Consider the following 22,383-nt stretch of genomic DNA (forward strand, 5'->3'; position numbering starts at 1 on the left):
TAGGTTGTGAAGATTCAAGATAGGATTCTGAATTGGAAACTGTTGTTTCGGAAGATTTAGGATAGCGTTTTGAATTGGAAGACTGTAGTTTGTAAAGATTCAAAGTAGGATTTCGAATCAGAAAAATGCAGCTTCTGAAGATTTAAACTAGGGGTTTGAATAGGTAGACTCTTAGTTTTAATGATTTAAAGTAGAATTTTAAACCAAAAGACTATAGTTTATGAAGATTCAAGATAGAACTATGAATTGGAACACTTTAGCTTTCAAAACTTTAAAAAAAGGTTTTGAATTGGTAGACTCTAGATTCTAAAAATTCAAAGTAGGATTTTGAAACAGAAGACTAGTTTCTAAAGCTTTAAGATACGAGTAGCTTTTTGAATAGTAACACCGTTGCTTCTAAACATTCCAGATCATGTTTTGAGTTAGAAGAATGTAGCTTCTAAAAATTCTGAATAGGGTTTTGAATTATTAGACTCCAGATTCTAAAGAATCAAAGCAGGACTTTGAGCTAGACGACTCTATGTTCTGAAGTTTCCAGATAGGATTTTGAATTGGGAACTGTAGTTTTGAAATATTTAGGATAGCCTTTTGAATTGGAAGACTGTAGCTTGTAAAGATTCAAAGTAGGATTTCGAATCAGAAAAATGCAGCTTCTGAAGATTTAAACTAGGGGTTTGAACAGATAGACTCTTAGTTTTAATGATTTAAAGTAGAATTTTAAACCAAAAGACTATAGTTTATGAAGATTCAAGATATAATTATGAATTGGAACACTTTAGCTTTCAAAACTTTTAAAAAAAGTTTTGAATTGGTAGACTCTAGATTCTAAAAATTCAAAGTAGGATTTTGAAACAGAAAACTAGTTTCTAAAGCTTTAGGATAGCTTTTTGAATAGTAACACCGTTGCTTCTAAATATTCCAGATCATGTTTTGAGTTAGAAGAAGCTCCTCAAAAATTCTGAACAAGGTCTTGAATTATTAAACTCCAGATTAGAAAGAATCAAAGTAGGAGTTTAAGCTAGAAGACTCTATCTTCGGAAGATTCAAGATATGATTCTGAATTGGAAACTGTAGTTTCGGAAGATTTAGGGTAGCGTTTTGAATTGGAAGACTGTAGCTTGTAAGGATTCAAAGTAGGATTTCGAGTCAGAAGAATGTAGCTTTTAAAGATTCAAACTAGGGTTTTTAATAGGTAAACTCTTAGTTTTTAAGATTTAAAGTAGAATTTTAAATTAAAAGATTATAGTTTATAAAAATTCATTATAGAGTTTTGAATTGGAATACTGTAGCTTTTAAGAAATTCGAAACAAGGTTTTGAATTGATAGACTCTAGATTCTATGGATTCAAGGTAGGATCTTGAGATAGAAGCCTAGCTTCTGAAGCTTCGAGATAGCTTTTTGAATAGTAAGACCGTAGCTTCTAAGCATTCAAGATAATATTTTGAGTTAGAAGAATGAAGCTCCTGAAAATTTTGAACAGAGTTTTGAATTATTAGATTCCAGATTCCAAAGAATGCAAGTAGGAGTTTAAACTAGAAGCCTCTATCTTCTGAAGATTCAAGATAGGATTGTGAATTGTAAACTGTAGTTTTGAAAGATTTAAGATAGCGTTTTGAATTAGAAGACTGTAGGTTGTAAAGATTCAAAGTAGGATTTCGAATCAAAAGAATCTAGCTTATAAAGATTTAAACCAGGATTTTGAATATGTAGAATCTTTATCCTAAAGATTTAAAAGAATAATTTTAAACCACGAGACTCTAGCTTATTAAGATTTGAGATATTGTTTCGAATTTGAAGAATATAACTTGTAAAGATTCAAAGTAGGATTTGGAATCGGAAAAATGCAGCTTTTGAAGATTTAAAACGGGGGTTTGAATTGGTAGTCTCTGCATCTCTAGGATTTAAAGTAGGATTTTAAACTGTAAGACTCTACCTGATGAAGTTTGAAGATAGTTTTTTGAGTTTGAACAGTCTTCTGCTAGTTTTCCAATTTAAAATAAAGCTTTGAATTGGAAGAATTTTCGTCTAAAGATTCAAAGTAGGATTTTGAATTAAACGATAGGCTTTTAATCTGGAAGACTATAGCTTCAGATGATTTAAGATAGCGTTTCGAATTGAAAGTTTTGAAATGGAAAACTTTTGCTTCTAAAATTCAAAACAGAGTCCAGAGATTGGAATAGAGTCAGAAGGGGCTCGAATTTCTTATTTCGCAAAAGTTACGAGTTCAATCTAGAGCCCACAGATTTAAAGACCATCAAATTATCTTATAATAAGAAGTTGCAGGTTCCAACTAGTTGCTAAATGTCAACTCGGATGCTTTTTAGCAATTATGTTTTCTTTTCGAATTGCGCAAATGAAGGAATATTAAATTCTGGAAACTGACTGGCAAAAGGTGGGTGACATTGATACCGAAATAAATGACATCGGAAATCCTAACCCCTAACCTAAGCCCTCAGCCATGAACTTTGATCACGTGGCTTGCAGCACACGAGCCTTATTGTTTCTGATTTGATTATAGTGACTCGGACGTCTTTTCCGTAAGACGACATCCGTCGGGGTCACTCGACAGGAAATCGCCACCCGAATGTTTCCCAGTGATTGTCCCTATGCTAATTGACCGCCGGTGTCGATCCGCGAGCTTCGACACCAAGCGGAATTTTACAGACGTCTTTTCTGAGTGTGCAAATCACCTTGGTACCATTTTTGGTCGCGTGTTCCATTTTCAGAAACGAGGCACCTTTTATGGTGCAGGTTGCATCCAACTTTGGCTTCTGGAATCTATTTTCTGTCTGCAACAAACATCCTTCGAATACTTATCATTCATTTATTGAATCGAGCCTTTTGCAAGCTGATAGCTTAATTTGCATCACTTTCCAATTAAAAATTCCTTCTGGGACTGGCTGTGAGCTTAGGGTCCACAGTAGGGTGGTCCGAAAATGGATTGGAAATTTATTTTCTTGAATTTTTATGCATATTCCTCCCAAATTTGTGGTAATCTAAGCAAAAAATTATTTAATTCTAAAAAAATGATATTTTAGGGTTGCGCAAGGTCTAGGACGTTTAACACGTATTTTACACAAAAAAGACGATTTTGCAAACTTTATTCACAGTCGTCAATAGTAGCTGAATGGATATGAAACTCAATATTTCTTTTTGCAATTAGCTACAAAATATGAATGAAATGTTAATTTTCGGATTCCAAATGTTTAAATAAATTTTTTAAACAATTTATTATTGTTTCTAGCAATTTTCTCTTGAAACATAAATAGAAAGACCTGATTTTTTCGAAACTTTTCCATATTTTATACACTTTTCAATTAGAGTGAGGTAAAAGTTCATTAACGTTAAAAAACACCATTTTTTAAACCATTTATTATTATTTAAAATAATATTCTCTTCGAGAAATTCTAGAAATTGCGTTTTTTTACTTTTAACTACTTTGCCACTTTTCAATTTGAGTCAAACGATCATTATTTCAAGTTATCAACAATAATTATTAAAAAAATTGTTATTGTTGTTCATAGTATTCTCTTTGCGTAATGGAAGATGGTTGCAGTTATTACTGAAATTTTTAACTATCTGTCTATTTTTCACTTAGAGTAACTGAATAACTAATTAAATTGTTCAAAAATAATTGTTTAAATACATTTTTATAACTATCTTCTCTTCGATAAGTGCTCAAAAAATGTAGTTCTCCTGAAGTTTTAAAATTTTCTTTGGCTTTTTAGTTAACAAAATAGGGTTTTAACAATTTACTATTATTTATATCAATATTCTTCTGTATTAAGTTAGAAAGTTACAGTTTTTTATGAATTTTTCTAATTTTTGTCAACTTTTCAACTATTTTGCGGCCATCCTTGTTTGAAGTTGACAAACATAATTGTTTAAAAAATTAGTTATTATTTTTAATAATATTCTCTTAAAATAGAGCTAAACAGTTGAGGTATTTTTTTTAATTCCTAGATTTTTGTCCGCTTTTCGGTTAGATTGAAATAATAATTAAAGTAATTTCACCAAATATATAATTTCAACAAATTATTATTGTTTATAACTATCTTTTCCTACAGACATTCTAGGTGTTTGATAGTTTTATGAAATTGTCCACTTTTTTTGCTTTTCAACAAGAGTGGATTAATAATTCATTTAATGTGATAAAAGTAATCGTTTAAACAATTTATTATGAATTTTAATAATGTTACTTTTAAATAATGCTAGATATTCGATATCTTTACTGCAATTTTCAACAAATTATTATAACAATCTTCTCATATAGTAAAGCTAAATAGTTGCATTTTTTAAATTTTAACTTTCTGTCCATATTTTAATAAGAGTGAGGCAATAATTAATACAATTTAACAAAACAACACAATTTTAAACAAATTATTATTGCTTGAAACTATCTTCTCCGGTAGTAATATTAAATATTTGAGTTTTTTTCTTTAAATTGTCCACTTAATTTCACTTTCAACAATATTAAGGAAATAATAATTATCAGTTGATAAAAATGATTGTTTAAACCATTTATTTTTAATTTAAATAGTATTATCTTTGAATGAAGCTAGAAAGTTGTTACTGTGTCTTAAATTTTCAAAATTAGTTGTTTCAGCAATTTTCATTTGTGTAATTTTTTTCCACCGATTCGCGAAAAGTTATAATTACATGTAATTTTTGAAACAATTACCGATTCTTGAGAGTAATATTTTTTTGAATATTAGGAAATTATTTAACAATTTTCATTTATTTAACCAACTTTTTTCATTCCTAGAATTAATGACGCAGTTAATAAATATTTAGAATTTTAACACTATTTCGCATATTATCCAGTGTTTCCTTTCCAGTAACAAAAAATTATCGTGTAAACAATTATTTTATTAAATACTAAGTTAAAAATTTCTCTTCACATTCAATAAATAATTAAATTTAGAAAATCTTAACTTTTTAAGATCAGAGGGGTGAACATTACTGAAACAAATAAAAATTGTTTGAATAATTTTTCAAATATCTGTAAAAAATATTTATTATACACAGCCTTGTCTTTAACAAAAAATTTCAATTTTTAGAGTGGAAAAAATTAGTTAAAACAATACTTGGAAACTTGTCACTTATCGAATAAAAATAATTTGCGTTGAAAAAGTTTGTATAAGAGGTATGAGGTAAATAAATAATTTTAAAGTTTTTATTCCAGAAAAATTATTTATAATTCTTAAAATACCAAAATTTAGACCGAAAGAAGGATATTTCACAATTTCTTTTTAATTTTATTTTTGAAATTTAGCAAAAAGATGAAATTTTAACAAAATAATAGAATTTTCAAGTTAAGAACATAAATTTTCAACCAAAAATTGTATACTCAAATTTTCAATGAGAAACAATAACAAACAAGAAAATTTTATCAGAATATTGAATTTGATCAAATAAATGCTTGTATATTTAATTTGTTTATAAAAATATTAATTGCTTACTTCTGAAATTTCTTAAAACTAGGTAAACTTTACATAACATATTTAGGGAATTAAGTGAATAAGTTTTTTTTCAAAAATGTTAGGATTGAGATTTTGTTATCATAATTTATTTATAATAATATCTATTGTTAACTTCTCAAATTATTCATCCCTTAGTAAAATATTCATGACCCTATTGTGAACTTATTCCGTTAATTTAAATCAGTGGAATTTCATTGCGACCCAGTAAAATACGTCTGGCTATTTCAAACTTAAAGTTCATTAAATAATCAATAATTACTAATTTAAATAGCTAGAAGTAAGTTACTAATTTTCTGTGCCGAAAGTTAATGCAATATGTTGAAAATCAATTTTTGCTGTCAAAAAAAGTTTTTTTTTGTTGAAAAATAATTTTTTTAACGGAAGATGTAACGATTAAATTTTTGGTTAAAAATTGATATTTTAAAATGATAATTGACCCTCTTCTTCTTAAAAATTTAACTATTTCATTGAAAGTTCATTTATCTTCTAAAAAATGTGTCTTCTTTGGTTCAAGAATCAACTTTTTGGTTTAAAGTGGAACTCCCTTAAAATGTCTAATTTTTTTTTTAATTTCGTCTTTTCGTTTTAGAACTCAACTATTTTACTGAAATTCATTTTTCTTTTTTGAAAATTGATCTTTTCCCCTGAAAATTTTACTATTCAATCCTTCATTGTAAATTTATTTTTTTTTTAGTTGAAAATTCATCTTTGTGGTTGAAAAGCTTTCCTTTGATTGAAAATTACTTTTTTAAACTGAAAATGTAATTATTCCATTTTTATCGTAATAGTACCTTTTTTGGTTCAAAATACTTTGGTTTTAAATACTTTGTTAAAAATTCGGTTTTGTTTTTAGTTGGAAATTAATTCTTTTGCGTAAATATTTTACTATCTAATTTTTCATTTAATTGTTTCAAGTTAAACCTTTATTTTTTTGGTTGAAAAGTTTTTTTTTTTAATTAATCTTTTCTTCTAAAAAAGTCCAAAACCCCCTTATTTTGTTGAAACTTGATTTTTGTAACTTAATATTTAAGAATTTCGTTTTTGGTTGAAAACTAATTTATTTTGTTGACAACTCATCTTTTTTTTGAAGTAATTTCTTGGACTGAAAAATCAACTATAAATTTTTGTATCGAAGAATTTGTCTATTACATTTTTATTATTAACTAGAAATATTTATTTTTTATCATATCAGAAAATTCATGTATCTTGTTGATTTTTTTTTCTGTAGATAATTAAGATTTTTGCTTGAAAATTAATCTTTTTGTTAAAAACTTAAGTACTCAGATAAAGTCTTTTCATTCAAGGATTTATATATTTTCTTAAAAATTCGTTTTTGTTTTTCGTTGAAAATTAATCTTTTTACCTGCAAATTTTCCTATTTAATTCTCGATTTCAAATTCATCTTTTTTAGTTGAAAATTCATGTTTTTGCTTAAGAAGCGTTTTTTTGTTTGTTTAAAATTGAATTATTCTATTTTTATTGTTATCCTACCCTTTTACTTTAAAACTCAAGTCCTTTGTTTAGGATTCATTTTTTTTTAATTTGTCTTTTTTTGTAGAGAATTAATATTTTTGAGTAAAAATTTATTTATTCGCTTGAAAATGCGCTTCTTTTTGTTACTTTAAACTGAAAATTTAATTATTTAACGTTTTCTTGTAATTTGACCTTTTTTAGTTGAAAATTCAACTATTTCGTGAAAAATGGGTCTTTTTTTTATAGAAAACCAATCTTTTTGTTAAAAAATTCAATTATTTTGTTAAAAATCCCTACTTTTTTGTTCAAAACTTAATTTATTCAACTATCCGATATTTCGTCAGGAACTAATATTCTTTATTAAAAATTGAACCTTTTTAGTAAAAAATTCAACTATTTGTTTTGGAATTTATATATTTCTTAAAAAGGTAATATTTTGGTAGAAAAATAAATATTTTAGATTACAAAATCAGCTTTTTAATGATAAATCTTAATATTTTGTTAACATATTAATTATTTTGTTAAAAGCTCAACTTAAATGATTTCAACAAATGTTTACAATAAAAATGGTTACTTTTGGTCTAGTGGTATATTTTACAAAATTGGTCAATTAATTTTCAATTATGTAAACCAATTCTATTTGTATAAAAAATGTGTTTAAATTTTGTCAGAAAAATGTACTAATTTTGTGCAAAAATTATTGTGCAAAAAAATTAAGGGTTGTTGTCAATAAATGATAATTTATCGCTGATATAATTGGAAAATATTAAGAAATATATTTATGTTATTAATTATAATAAACTGAGGGACGAATTTTCATAAAAAATCCTTTTTAAAATGAATGGAATTTGTTCACTTAATTAAAAATTAATTAACTAATATTGATAAACATTCCTTTGAAAAAATATTAATAATTTTGGATAATTTAAAAAAAATTATTTAAACAAATTCCATTTGTTTATAAATTTGAAAATAAATTATCTAATGTTAAAAAATATTCTACTAGACCAATAGTAATAATGTTTAGGAAAAGGATACAAATTTTAAAGGAAAAAAATTATATAAAGAAATTCCATTTATTTAAATACTTTTAAATTAAATAGCCAATGTTGATAAGTATTTCACTTGACAAATAGAAATAATTATAAGCAAAAAAAAAATCCGGGAAAAGACGAATTTTTCTACTAATTAAATCAGTTTTCAAGCTAATAATTTTTATTTTCAAAATAAACAGACAAATTTTCAGCCCCCAATGGAATAGTTACATTTACACTTTTTTAAATTCATTTTTAATTTTGGAAAACCTACAAAATAGTTTAATTTCTAAACACATCAAGTTGAAAAAATTGTTTTTAACATAAAACTCACCATAGTTGAACTTTTGACCAAGTAATTAAATTTTCAACGGAAAAAGGTGACTCTTAAACGAAAAATTTAATAGTTTAAATTTCAACCAAAAAATATTTATCAAAAATAGTTGAATTCAACATAAAGAGGAATTTTCAATAAAATAGTTACACTAAAAAATCGAATATCCTATCAAGAAAATTAAATTTTCAACTAATCAGTTGTATTTTTAACCAAAAAACATCAATTTTTTATAAAAATAGTTGACATTTCCATCAAGAAAAATTTTCCAGTCAAGAGCGAAAAACGTTAAAAAACCAAATTGTTTAACATTTAAGCCAACAAGTCGAATGTTTTGCAAAACTGTTCAATATTTAACAAAAAAGTCCCATTTCAACCACGCAGTTTAATTTTCTACAAAAACTGTTTGAATTTTAAAAAAAGAAGAATTATCTATGAATGAGTTTATCCTCGATGAAAAAGTTGATTTTTTTATTAAACAGTTGCATTTTTAGCCATACTGATTAATTTTTTACCAAAGTAGTTTAATTTGCTTCAGTAATGTTAATTTTTAACCAAATAGTTGAATTTTTCATCAGACAGTTGCATTTTTTATTTATTTATTATATATTCATTTATTATTTATTCATATTTATCTATTGTTTGAATGAATGTAAATTATTAAAACAATTATTTAGTCCCCAAAAATCTAAAACATAATCATATTTTCTGATTGAAGTGCAATATTTTTTCATTGTTGGGAATAGTACATTTTTTGGAAAATATTATGTTATAATTTAAACAATTAATTATTGTTTATATTTAAAATTTCTAAAAATTGAGCCAGAGATGAGCGCTTTTTTCAAATTGGTATCCTATGCTACTTTTTGTTAAATGATAATATAAACATAAACAATTTAAAAGTGGTATATGTATTCTTTATTTATATTATACAGCCACAAAAATAATTGTATTTGTCCTATTTTATTATTGTAGTTATAAAAAAACTGCTAAAGCAAATAAGGATTGTTTAAACAAAAAGAGATTGACGGTGATTTGGAAATTTGTAAAACTAAAATGACAATTTTGAACAAAGTAGTGGAATTTCAAACTAAAATAAAAATAAGCTCGGGAGATTTAATTTTGGACCAAAAAGAAGACTTAATAAAAAATTAGATTAATTTTCCATTCGAAATTAATTTTGTTATATAACTTATTTTTTAACCAAAAATATCAATTTCCACTCAAGTTAATTTTCCAATTGAAAAGTCGAATTTTTAACAAAATAAATCAGTTTTCAGGCTGATAATTTATATTTTTAAATATAACAGCCAAATTTTTAAACAACAATCGAATAGGTATATTTTTACTTCATGAGATTAATTTTTAACTGTACACGTCTAATTTTCAGTCAAAAATTAATTTAAAAAAAAGTTCTTTGACTGTAATAGATACATTTTCAGTTGCAAAAAAAAAAATTTTACCAAAAATTCCTTGATTCAATTAAAGGATTTTCTCAGTACATTTCCTCTTTAAAGCAAATAGTTGAAAATTAATTTCTAACCAGACAATTGAATTTTCAAGTGAAAAATATAAATTTACAATAAAAAATAAAATAGTTGAAGTTTAAGTTCAGAAAATCACTTTTTAAACCGAAAGAAGATGAATTTTTAACCAAAAAGAAACATTTTTAACTAAATACTTGAATCTTAAACTAAAAACATCAATTTTGAAGCAAAAATGAAGTAACTCATTGAATTTTTGATAAAAATTTATTTTTATTTTTAATGAGCGTAATTCACACCAAACACACACATTTTATAAAATAATAACAATAATTTTTAAACGAAACGATGAATTTTTAAGCCAGAAGTTTAATTTTTCACCAAAAAGTAGAATTTTTAACAAAATAAGTGAGTTCTCTAATAAATAGTTACATTTTCAAACCAAAATGATCAATTTTTAACTAAAAAGGAAATAGTTAAATTATCATATCAAAAAGTTAATTTTTATTATAAAAAAACGAAATGAAAAAAACTAATTTTTAACTGAAAGAAATAACTTTTCAACAACGATAACTTTTTTTTATCAAAAAAGATCAATATTTAACGAAGTACATTAACTTTAAAGCAAATATGTAAGTTTTAAAATAATAGAGAAATAGGTAGATTTTCAGTTGAAAAACTAATTTTTATTAAACAGCGAATTATAAAACAAATATTTAAATTTTTGAATGAAAAATATTAATTTTTAACTAAAAATAAAAACAGTTGGATTTTCGATCATAAGGGATTACTTTTCAGCAGGATTGTTGAATTTTCAATAAAATATGGGAAATTTTCTGACGGAGCCAAAACCTTTGTTAATGCATAGTGTATAACGCGCGTATTTATGAAATGAAAGGAATTCATGAAAGTAAAGGAATTCTTGGAATTTACAGAATTAACTTAATTTAAGGAATTTACTGAATTACGCCTACAATGAAATTTGTTGTTAATGGTTCTTTTTTTTGTCAAAAATTGTATTGCTTGGCTCAAAACTGAATTAATGTTGACAAAATTCCGCAATTTTGTCAACATTCATCCTTTTCGTTCAAAAATTCTTTTCTTTGGGTGGAAAATCAATTCTTTGATTGAGGGTGCAAATGTTTGGTTGACAATTAATCTGTTTTAGTTGGTTAACGTTTTTTTTTTTCAATTGAAAATATATCTATATCGTTGAAAATTCATGGAATTAACGGAATTCAAAGAATTTACGGAATTTAAGGAATTAGCGCTATGCACAGAATATAAGGAATTGACGTGATTCACAGAATTCCTGAAAATCGTGGAATTAAACGAATTCGCAGAATTAAGAAAATTCATAGAATTGACGAAATTCGACAAATTTACGGAATTCACGAAATTCATTGAATCCAATGAATTTACGAAATATATCAATCGAAGTAAGTTACGGAATCAAAAGAATTGACCGAAATCAAGAAATTCACGGAATTGATGAAATTCGTGGAGTACAGGGATTCATGGATTTTATGGAATTCACGGAATTCATGAATTCCGAAAATTCTTTTATTACTATAAATTCTGAAAAATCCTTTAACTTCTTAAATTCCGTGAATTCCGCGAATTGTTTTAATTCCCGCTGTTATATGAATTCCGCGACTTCCTTGAATTTCGCGAATTCTGTGATTAGTGTCAATCCCGCGCAGTACTTAAATTCTGTGTATTCTCCGAATTCCATGAATTCTGGGAATTTCGTGAATTCAGTAAATGAAACGTATTTTGTGAATTCCGTGGGTTCTACGAATTCAGGTTACACCGGGAATTCCGTAAATTCCATAAATTCCATGGATTTCGTGGATTCCGTAAATTTCAAAAAATTCTATGAATTCTGAGAATTCCTTGATTTCGGTGAGGTTATCGAATTCCACGAATATCATGAATTTAATGTATTTCGAGAATTCTATAAATTCCTTGAATACTCGTATCTTGAAATCCATTAATTGTGTGAACTTCATTAATGCCATAAATTACTCGATTTTATATAATTTTATGAATTCCACGAATTTCGTGATTTTTATGAATTTATTAAAATTCTTGCTTTCCATTAATTTCGCGAATTCCTTGAATTCCATAAATTTCGTGAGTTTCTTGAATTTCACGAATTCTGCAAGTTCCGTGACTTCTGTGAACTTCATAAATTCCTCCATTTTCATGAATTCTGTGAATTCCACGAATTTGGTAAATTCCATGAATTCTGTGAGTTCCATGAATTTTATGAATTTTGTGAATTTAATCAATTTCTTGAATTCTGAATTCTCTATTACAATTTCGTCATTCCAATACCATGGTTGCAATTTAATCTTATGTTTCTATTGTAGAATTCTGCTAAATGTGTTGTAGAATTCCAAACATTTTTAACAGTGTAGTTATTGTTTCGTAGACTTTTCCCTTAAATCCCTAAAAAACTTGGCACGTTTCAATGAAACCCTGGAACACGAGTTCAATTTTTCGAAAATTCTAAAATTCTCCATATTAATTGAACGGGATTTTCAAGTGCCCAGTGGCAGCTATTAATTTCCGAATTTCCAAAAAAACTTATCTTTTGACCTGTAGCTTGAAAAGCGTTTTTTGGACCATCCTAATGTCCACACATCAAAGTTAAACTTTCACGGTTTCATGGAGCGCTTAAAAAAATATATTTTTTCGTTTATAAAAAAATTAAAAAATCTGTTTTCATGATTGATATGCAACCAAATTCATGTGATGAAAGCACAAAAATGAAAATTTTTGCAATTTCCTATTGTTAGCTAGTCTGCAATAAAAATGAGAGTGGTGGGGGTACTTTTGATATAAAAGGTCAACTATATTTTTTTGTATATGTAAAATTTCCTCTAAAATGAAAATTTTTCCAAGTACTTGATACTGAAAAGGACGAAGAAGATAAAAGAGTTTTACACAAAAGGGGCAAGGGATATGAATTCTTATTTTGTCAATGAGCTGAAATATTAGAGCAGGCCAGGTCCACCGTCTTCCATAAATAAAATTTTAGTCTCTGTAATACGTAATATCGCGTGCAGGTCGCTCCATTGTATTTTTGATCTTTATTCATTTCACATGGTTTTATCGCTGCTCCGCCTTCACCCCTCGCTCACGAATATAAAAAAGGCACGTATCTGGATAATTCCAAACAACGCCTTAAAGTCACATCTGCCCCACGTGTTCTTCCCACTTTTTTTTTAATGCATTCCTCTCCTTGAAGCTTCAAATAAAAGTAATTTTAAATAGAAATCAATTTGAAGGAAAAAGAAATTATTATTATTACTAAATTTATTTATTTTATTTAACTTCAGAAGCGGTTTATGAAAATTACGAATATTCTCCTAAAACTCCTTAATGGAAACAGAAATATAAGATATCGTGGCGTGAAGAAATGCGCAGTTGCATGCGCACTAGGGTGGTTCAAAAGAAATTTTAGAATTTTTATGGGTAGCCATAAGAAAAAAAGACGTTTTTTTAAATCTTATTCAGAATCATGAATATTATTTCAATCGAGATGAAATTCGACATTTCTCGTCACAATTAGCCATAGAATACGATTAAAATACCACTTTTTGATTATCAACACGATAAGTCGTTTTATAGGGTCCCAAACAAACCCCATAAGTGAAAAAATGGATTTTGCGTTGTTTGGCGCTAATTATAACTTTTTTTGCGGATTTTTTATTGCGAACAGTTTCTGGCACACGATAGACCATTTAATGTTAATCATTAGATGTTCACGTAAATTGTGTAAGCAATTAATTATTGTTTTTAGCAATTTTCTTATAGAATGGAGTTAGAAAGACTCGGTTTTTTCAAAAAATGTCCACTTGTTGTCCAATTTTCAATCACAGGTAAAGTGACAGATAATCAATGTTAAGAAAATTAATTGTTTAAACAATTTATTAATATTTTTAATAATGTTCACTTAGAAAAATGCTACAAAATTGCAGATTGAATAAAATTCACTTTTAGTGAAATCTTTAATTAAGATATGTTATGTAATTAATTAGAGCTAAGAAAATTAATTGTCCAATTTTCAATAGGATTGTAGTAAAAATAAATTCAAGTTAATGAAAATAATTTTTTAAACAATTAATTATCACTATTAATAATAATCTCTCTGCTTAATCGTTGGAATCTTGCAGGTTTTTCTGAAAATTTCAAATGTTTGTCTATTATTCTTTAGGAGTGACTTAATAATCAATTAAATTTGGCAAAAATAATTGTTTAAACAAATTATTATTTATTAGGACTATCTTCATATACGTCAATACCTGATAGTTGCGGTTTTTCGGCAAATTTTTACCTTTCCGTCCTTTTTTCACTTACTGAGGTAATAATTAATGAAAGTTAACAAAAAAGTTATTTAAAATATTTAATATTATTTTTAACTGTATTTTCTTCGATAAGGGCTAGAAAGTGGCGGTTTTTTCTAAAATATTTAACTTTTATCGGCTATTTATTTATAAAGAAATAATAAGTCAACCACAACAAAAATTATTTTTTAAATAGTATTGTTGTTTTAAGTGAATTATTTTCGCTCTTTTCCCGATGCTTAAAAAATTTAATTTCAAGAAAAAAAGCTATCTCACACAAGGCAAAAATAAAGAACAAAATAATAAGGAACAGGTGGAAGGACTAGGGCTTGAAATTACTTGTAAAAGTTTTGTTTTGGATTACAAAAAGCATTTTATTGCAAAGCGTAAAAGAAAAACTTGGAATTTGCAAATATTCTAATATCAGCCACCCCCCCCCCCCCAATCCTGCCCTTAAGATAACAGAAAATGATTATTTGAAATGTAGTTTTTCCAATGTGTATTTATTAATTGTTAATAACTAAGCAGGAGGAGCAAAATAAATTTTTTTTTTTAAACCACAACTTTCTGGTAGTTGTCTAAGAAAAGATAGTTATAAACAGTATTAAATGGTTTAAGCAACTTTTTTGACATTATTGTTTGGTTCATACATTTTCCTATAAATTTTCAGTATGTCTTTGTCTCAAAAATAAAAATTAATGAAAGATTATATACTAAATATTATTTTTTTTGATATAAGAAAAAGCGGCATAATTGACATAATTCAAACAAGGAAATTGCATGGATATTCAGAACCTATAAAAAATAATTTAAAAAAATAAATAGCGAATACATAAATTAATGGAAAAAAATTCCGAAGATATATATTATTATTGAATTATCAGATTTCACACAGGAAAAAGACCCAAAAATTAATAATTTATCAATCATTTTCGGTAATCTTAAATTTTCGGTAAACCAATTTAAGTCTTTTTAAGAGATGCTCAGGACTTTTAAAATTTGGGAAGCAATCAAGAGATATTTCTTAAATTTTCGAAAATGTTTTCAAGTTGTCAAATAGTTGTAATCTATTTAAAATGGCTTAGATTCCTGAAAATATTTCTTACTGACTCGAATTTTTCTCAAAAATTGCAAAAAATTACCTTACAATCTTCTAAATTTTCCCAGAAATTTTAAGATAATCTTTTTATTTTCTTGAAATTTTTCATAATCTTCTAAAGTCTAAAATTAATTTTGAAAAAATGGTTTGTTCATTTGAACGTTCTGAACTTCAGCTACATTGATTTAATAGTAACTCATAAATTAAAATTTTTAATGAGAAAATAGATTAATCCTAAATATTATAAATATTAATAAGATTAATATTATCTATTTATTTTAAAATTCAACTGTTCGGTTGTAAATTAACTCTTCTGTTAAAAATTTATATTTTCGAGTAAAAAATATAATTGATTTGAAGAAAACTTTTTTTTGTAGAAAAATTCATTCTTTTTGGTTTATAAGTCTACTATTGTATTTTTGAATTAAAATTTATCTTAATTCTTAAATTAATACATAAATCGAAAAAATTTAAACATTTTCAACTCTTTTTGGTTAAAAATTTTATTATTTGGTTGAAAATTTTATTCACTGAAAAATATCTTTTGAGTAACATTTTTACTAATTTGCTGAAAATTTGTTTTTGGTTCGAAAATTTATCTTTTTAATGATAAATTTCATATTTTTTTAGCAAAGATGCAACTAGTTTGTTCAAAATTAATCTTTTAGGTTGAGGTTTTAACAGTTTTATTGACAATTCGTTGTTTTTTTAAAAATTAATTTAACTGCTTTGAGTAAATAATTTAAATATTTTTTTGGCTGAAATTTTAACCGTTATATTTCTTGATGAGAATTAACTTTTTTTTTAAATTCCATTACGCGTTTAAAAGTTGTACTACTTTGTACAAAGTGCATAATTTTATTTGAAAATCCCACTGTATGATTATAAATTAACTTTTCTGTTAAAAGTTTATGTTTTTGGGTATAAAAATTATATAATTTTAGTAGAAAACTCAACAGTTTGTTTGAAATTTTTGTTCTTTTTGCATGAAAAATCTCGTTTGGTTAAAAATTCATCTCTTTTGTTTGAAATTTTATCCTGTTTCTTTACAAGTTCAACTGTTTGAATGAAAACTCGTTTCGTTATTTTTTATAAGAATTTATATTTTTTCCGTAGAAAATTAGTTTTTTGATTTTTAAATTTAACAATTTGTGCGAAAATTGAAGCTACAAAAAAAATTAAATTTGTGTCTAAAAAGGTAAAATTGAAGTCAAAAAGAGGAACGTTAAAAGCATTTGGTTAAAGTATTAATAGAAAAAAAAATTTCAGTGAAGAAAAAAAAATGACAACCAAACTGTAGAATTTTGAAGTCGAAAAGATGATTTTTGTGCAAAACAGTTGCATTTTTTACGATATAGAATGACTAACAAAAATATTTAATTAAAAAAAATATTATTATTTTTTCAAAAAAATAATTAAATTTTTAACCCAAAAATAATTGAAATTTTTTGAACACTTATTTCAATTTATGTACTAATTTTAATTAAGATTAATCTAATTTTCAAGTAAATTATTAATGTAAATCTTATTATTTATAATATTAAATATTAATCTATAATATTAAATTCTATGAAAGTTTGTCTTTTTCAGGAAAAAATTCATCTTGTTGGTATATATTTAATTTCTTGGTTGAAAATTAATTTGTTGAATTGAAAATTTTACGGTTTTTTAAAAATCATTGTTTTTTTATTAAAACTTAATTTTTCTTTAAATTTCAATATAATTATATGACATTTGGTTGAAAAGTAATTTTTGTTGTTGAAAATATCAACTATTTTGTTAAATAGTCATGTTTTTATCGCAATTTAATTTTTTTTAAAGGAAATTATTATTGTTCGTGGTTGAAAATTTATTTATTTCGATGAAAGATTCATTATTTTTGTTTAAAATATATTTCCTTGGTTTAAAATTAATTTATTTTGTTAAAAATTTGACTTCTTTGTTTGGAAAAAATTTTTTTAACTGAGTTTGAACTATTTCATGTGTGATTTTAAATTGATTTTTTGAAACTTCAACTCCTCTGTTGAAAATTCGTATAGATATTTAGTTGAAAATGCGTCTTTCATATGGAAAATTAATGCCCTTAAATAAAAATTCATTTGTTTCTCAACAATTTTACTTTTTTTGTTAGTAAATTTTGTTAGTGATTGAACATTTATCGATTCAGTTAAAAATTCGTCTCTTTGTCAGAAAACTAATCTTCTTGATTGGAAATTCATTTTTACGGTTAAAAGTTCAACTATTTGGTTGAAGATTCATTTTTTGGAAGAAAGATTCATAATTTTCGATGAAAATTAATTTACCTGGTGGAAAATATATTTTGCTGAATATTCGACTTTTTTGCTCTCAAATTAATCTCTTTGATTGCAAGTTTACCTTTTTTGTTAGAAGTTGAAATATTTGGTTGAAGATTTATAATTTTAATTTAAAATGTGTCTTTTTGCTCAAAGATTGGCCACTTTAGGAGAAAATTTTTACTTTTAGATGTATTTCTTCAGTTTAAAATTGAACTATTTTGTTAAAAATTGGTCACTGTCGGTGAAAAATTATTCTTTTTTTTGCAGAAAATTTAATATTTTACCTCGGGTTTAAAATATAAAATTTACCTTTTTAGTTCAAGATTCGACCTTCTTTGTAGAAAATTAATATTTTTTTATGAAAATTCATCATTTTAGTATAAATTTTTTTTCTTGAAAATTAATTTTCTCTACTGAAAATTAAACTATTCCATTTTAGTTAAAAAATTTATCCTTTTAAATTAAAAATTCATGTATAAAGTCATACAGTTGATTATTGCACATTCAATAGGATTTTAAATTTGATTCTTATCTAATTTAAAATTGTCAAATTTTAATTGTGCCATTTGCTTTCCGTGGAATTTTAATTTTTTTCCTAATTCCAACTAGAAAATTCTGTGCGCTGCGCGCGCACTAATTGCTATTTCGTTTAAAAAAACTTTGTCTATTTTCCAACGATTTGTTATGGATATTATAGAAAATCTTATATTGATTTTTTTTCAATTTGCAGATTATTTTTTGGATTGACTAAATATGACTACACGTTTGTAAGAAACTGACAACGTATTTTTAATATTTTTTCAACATTTTAAAAACATAAAAAATACAGTTTCAAGATATTTTCTAAATTTGGTTCGAATTTTTTATAAGACTCCTATTACCGCTTTTTTCGGACATTTTTGTTAGATGAATGTTTTAAACTATTTTGCTTTTTTACCATAACTTTTTTTCCATAGTTTAAGAGTAAGAAAAATGTGATATTTATGTTCATAATTCAATATGTTTGATGTAATATGATGTAATATGATACAATATGATGTAATATGATGTAATATCGTACAATATGATGTAATATGATTTAATATGATGTACAATAATGTAATATAATGCAATATGATTTAATATAATGTACTCGGGTGTAATGTTACGTAATATAACTTAAGACTTCAGAGGTTTTCCATATTTTAAAAAATAAATACCTTATAAAAAAGTAAATAATCTCGAATTTACGGGGTATTTAAACTATTTCGTGTTCGATTCATTTTTTTAATTTTACTTTTTGGTTTAAAATTCATCCACTTATTGTTAGCTAAAATAGTATTTACCTTGTTAAAAGTTTACTTCTATATTGATTCATCATTTGAGTTGAAAAATATTTCTTGTTATAAATTAATTAAATTAGCAAGAAAATTAATCTACAATTTTAAAAATTTTAACTAGAATATTTTGTGCGCTAAGCGCGCACTACTTAAACTTTTTTTGAACAAGTTTTTTTAAACCATTTTTAATGGATTCTACAGAGAATCGCATAGAATTTATGAACGTTGTACACGATTTACAGAAATTTTCTCATTATAGCGTGAAAATTCTAGTAAAATTCAATATGAATGACAGGACTTTTTTTAAATACTGGCAATTATTTTAAATTTGCAGATTATTTTTTCATTGACAAAATATATATTCTTCTTGTATTTGTTACATAAATTTATTTTATCATTTGATTTTTATGACAAAATTTTATCTTTAAAGTTCGAAAGTAAACAAATGTGACACTTACGTTCATGTTTTAGTTTGACGTAATATGATCCAGTATGATGTAATTTAATATAATATGATGTAATATGATGCACTAAGATCTAATACGATGTAACTTGTTTTAATGCGACGTAATATGATACAATATAATCTAATATAATTTATTATGGTGTAATATGACCGAATATAGTGTAATATGATGTAATATGACAAACTTAACTTCCCTACTTCACATTATACAGTTTTTTTATTTTTTGAGATAAAAACTTTCTGGAAATAAAAATAAAAAATCTGGAATTTACAGGCTATTAAAATCAGTTCTTGCTCAAAGTATCCTGTAAATTTGACTTTGGCTAAAAAATCTTTGTGGTTAAAAATTCAATTACTTATTTTTAGTTAATAAAGAAACTGCTGCATTGAAAATTCACTTTTGTAATTCATTCATAATTTTTGTCAAAATTTTTTCTTTTTTTTCCTAAAAATTATTTTTAAACTCAAAATTTAAATATGTCATCTATGGATAAATATTTGTTTCAAAATTCATGTATTTTGTTGAAACTTGTTCTTCTATTAGTAGAAAATTATTCTTTTTGATTAAAAATTCATTTATTTTGTTAAAAAATTGTTGTTTTGTTGTAATAAATTTATCTTCTGTGTTTACAATTTAAATATTTAGTTGAAACTTCCCTTTTTTAATTGATGATGTACCATTTTGGTTTAAAAGTTGATTTATTTGGTCAAAAATTTGGTACAGCTTTATTAAAAAATTTTTTTTCGCGTTTAAAAATAGTTTTTTTACTAATAATGTAGCTTTTCTATTCTTTATAGAAAATTGATTTTTAATATTCCACTGTTAGGTAGAAAATTCCAGTAGAAATTTAACTTTTTGGCTGAAAATTAATTAGGTTGAAAATTCCAATAAAATTTCAAATATTTAGTTTGAAAATTCATGTATTTTGTCAAACTTATTCTTTTATTGATGGAAAATTAATCTTCTTGTTTGAAATTTTATTCCTTTGGTTGAAAATCAATTGTTTGAGTTAAATATGCAACTATTCTATTTTTCGCTGAAATTTTGTTTTATGTATATTCAATCTTTTTGGTTAATAATTCAATTGCTTCTTTAAAAATTTAACTCTTTCGTTAAAAATTTATTTACTTTGTTGATGTATTATTTCTCTAACTTAAAATTAAAGTAGTCTATTTTTTGTGTAAAATTGATCTATTTTAGTTAAAAATTCATCAATTTTTATAATTTTTTTTCTGTAAAAAATTCATCTTCTGCGTTGAAAATCAATCTGTTTGGTTGAACATTTTTATTTTTTATTTAAGTTGAATTATTTTGGTCAAAAGTATATTTCTTTATTTACAATATTTACCAATTTTGTTGAAAATTCTTTCTTTTTTACTGGTTCTCTAGAAAATGTATATTTTTTAGATACAAACCAAAAATGGAGTAGATATATTTTCAGCTAAAAAATACATTTTCATCCAAAAAAATAATATTTTTATAAAAAAATTATATTTAATCTTTAAAGTTTTTTAAATTATTGCTCAAATTTAAAATAAAAATCTAACAATTATTATAGAAACTTTAAACATTGAAATTATTTTTAATAAAAATATTTGATTATTGTACGTTTAATAAACAAACAACATTTATTGACAAAAATGTTATTGTTTGCGTCTTTTTTTATCCGGAAATTTTCCTGTCCGGGAATTTTTATTATTCAGGAATTTTCAGTTGTCCCTACCATTTCTGGAATTTTATTGTTCGAGAATTCCCGAATAATAAAATTTCCGATGATTTATAATATTATCGAATTTCAAAATTCCCGATTGATGAAATTCATGATATTTTCTTACAATTCTTTGAAAAATTAGGGGTCATTTTTATATAAAAAGGGAAAATTTGCAGGGGTGCTATTTTAGAAAGAAAAATTAAGATTTTTCGAACCCCACTGGATATCAGTGTATTTTTAAAATAAAATTCAGAGAAACAATATTTGGATTTAAAGAAGAAACATTTTCTTTCTTGATAGTTTCAGGAAAAATTCCGTTCCGGAAAATTGACGAAATCTACAATAAATTCCGATTTTCTGACACGAGACGAGGCTTCAGTCAAACGACTAACGAGGCTTCATTGAAAGCTTGCAGCCAGTCGACGAAAAAGCGCTTGAAAGCCACAATGTATTCCCTTGAATCTAGCGCCCCTTCTCTAAAATCATCTTCCAAAAAATCCTCGGTAAATATGCAAAACTCATCCCAAGGGTTTTCTGGCAAAATGATAAATTAAGAAATCGGACAAAATGAATTGCCTTCACTAAGAAAATATAAATATTTCTTTAGTAGAAATTTCATTAAAATAAAAAATAACTGTAGAATTTTTACGTATGTGACGTAGAACGAAAAAACGAGCCTAAGGACAAGAAATCGATTTTCTGGTCTTTATTTAATCTGAAATTAATTATTCAAACTATTTCTTTGATAAGAAAACAGTCTTATAAAGTGAAAAGTAAAATAATTATCTGATTTTTGCTTTTTAAAAATGAACAATCAATTTTAAGTTTGTCTGAAGAACTACTTTTTATTACAAATTTTAATTTAAATATCATTTAAAATAAATGTCGGCAATTGACAATTATTATTTGTGGAAAACAATCATAAACAAAAAATGAATAAATTTAATCAATTCAAATGAGCGCGCCAAATTGCTTACGTGACGCATGTGCAACACAAAATGATCATAAGGTTGAAAGCACTGGTAGGAGCCCCTTTACTATCCCTATTCGTCTTTCTCTGACTTTAATTTGCTTTTTCTTGTAAACACATTTTCGATTCTGAGGATTCCGTTTCTGATTTTTGATTCCACGTCACAAATTTTAAGAAATACCTCTAGTATTGTTAGAATTCTTTTGAGCAATACCTCTAGCATTTCTATAATTATTTTTAGAAATCCCACTAGTGACTCCAGCAATATTCTTATTAGTATTTCAGACCATTCTTCTTGGAATCCTACTAGTATTTCTAAAAAGAATTAAAGGAATCCGTCTAGTATTTCTAGAAATA

This window comes from Belonocnema kinseyi, chromosome 1 (genome assembly GCF_010883055.1).
Source record: "Belonocnema kinseyi isolate 2016_QV_RU_SX_M_011 chromosome 1, B_treatae_v1, whole genome shotgun sequence".
In the NCBI taxonomy this organism is placed as follows: domain Eukaryota; kingdom Metazoa; phylum Arthropoda; class Insecta; order Hymenoptera; family Cynipidae; genus Belonocnema; species Belonocnema kinseyi.